Here is a 1,917-nt window from a genome sequence, read left to right as displayed (position 1 = left end):
AAGTTCAACTTGCGTGCTCAGTGCTTGGTTCATCCCAATATTGTCATAGCCTTTTCTGGCACTTAAAAAACCAAACCAGTTTCTGTCAAGTTGACTCCAGCTTATAGCGACCCTGTAGGACAAAGTAGAATTGGCCCATAGATTTGAACTGCTGACCATTTGTTTACCACTTTGCCACCAGGGCTCCTCTCTGGCACTTGTGTGTGTTTTTTGAATTAATGAAGCATCGTAGCTGGCTTAACTATGTTGACACTGCATGTGGGTGAGTGAGAGGGACCATGATGAGCACAGGAAAAATTCTTTTGCTGATATCTTTGACTTGGCCTCTGTGATACTGGATAAAGATTTATTTTCTCATCCAGCCTATAAAACAGCACTGTGACCTTGAGAAACTCAATTCCCTTCTCTCTACTTCAGATCTTCAGTGTGAAGTGTGGAGGGGCAGCCTAGTGTGATGCAGTGGGGACAATGCCAAGAGTTTTGGAGTGGTGCATACCTGGGTTGGAATTCTCCCTCTTCCTCCTTTGTTACCTGGACAAAGTGTTTTAATTTCCTTCAGTTTCCTCTTCTTTAAACTGAGAAGCATAACATTTACTTGATTGGGTAGTGTAAAAAGTAAATATAATGTAGTTGTAATGTGCCCAGCCCATATTAGGCATTCAACAGACTTGGTTCCTTTCCCGTTTTCTGAAAACGGTTCTTTTTCCATCTTCCCATCTTATCACAAAGGGTTATTTATGAAGACATTTGAAAATATAAGATGCTATTCAAAAAAAGAAGAGCTTCTCTCTGAACAAGCTTGCTTATTTTTGCTTTAGTGAACTTGTGTGAATTGACCAAGTGGATCAGAGTCTTCGAGACTGAGTCAATGGATTGAAGAATATGGCTAGATCTGTATCAATGGTAAAGGAGATCTGGTGAGTCATGGGCAATGGGAAAGCATGTTGCTGACTTTGAGACCTCCATGTTTGCTGAGGAAATTTAGGGTTAAAAACATGCTTTTTTTCCTATCCATCAATTTCGTGGATAAGCCCTAAGGTGAAAGGAACGAAATCTTCCCCTTATATGCAACTCAACTGTTCTACGAAGCACTAACTGCCTTCTCTTTACCATGCTGACCTTGTTTCTGTGGCTGCTTCTTTTTTATTAAGACCTACCACTTTCCCAGTATTATATCCACTTCTTTATTCATCACTTCAGTAAGGTTTTTATCTATTTTTTCAGTATCTTATTGCTTGGTACATTTTTCCTGCTCACTATATTTCATGCATGCATAATTCACAATGTTTCACATACTGACAGTCCAGTGTACTTACTTAAACCATTCAGTCATCAACCATGAATTTATACCATCTGGGACTGGAACCTGAGCCTCAGTGTGTGATGCTGGGGAAACGTTGAGTCTGAGGTGAAGTTCTTCTGAACTTTAGGTATTCCAGACTTCAATGTCTTCTCTTTAATCTTCACATTGGAAAAGACCAGACTCAGAGTCACACCATCATGGCTCTTCAGCCTTTCCTGAAATGTTCCCGTTATATGCACTAATCCCTCAGGTCCAAGCCTATTTTAGGAATTTGTAAAGGGAATTTTATTGGATGTGACTGAATGGACATTTTGCTGGTGGTGTTGGAGTTCCAGTGGGATTTATTAAACCTTTGTTAAGTCATTATTCTATGCAAGTTCTCTCTCTCTCTCTCATGTACAGAGGAAGACACCCACTTTTCTTCTTGCAAAATTTTTCAAGACCACAGAAGACACAAACCCATTTATTCTGTGATTCTTTGAGTTTTGGGGAAATTGCTCTATTGAAAAATCTAATGTCATTTGATCATGCATTCTCAATGAGGGCAATATTTCCTCAAGGGGACAAAAACTGGCTCTTGGGGTGAGATAAAAAAAAAAAAACTTAGATATTAC

Source organism: Elephas maximus, chromosome 7 (assembly GCF_024166365.1).
Source record: "Elephas maximus indicus isolate mEleMax1 chromosome 7, mEleMax1 primary haplotype, whole genome shotgun sequence".
Taxonomy (NCBI): Eukaryota; Metazoa; Chordata; class Mammalia; order Proboscidea; family Elephantidae; genus Elephas; species Elephas maximus.
Note: the sequence above shows the minus strand (reverse complement) of the source record.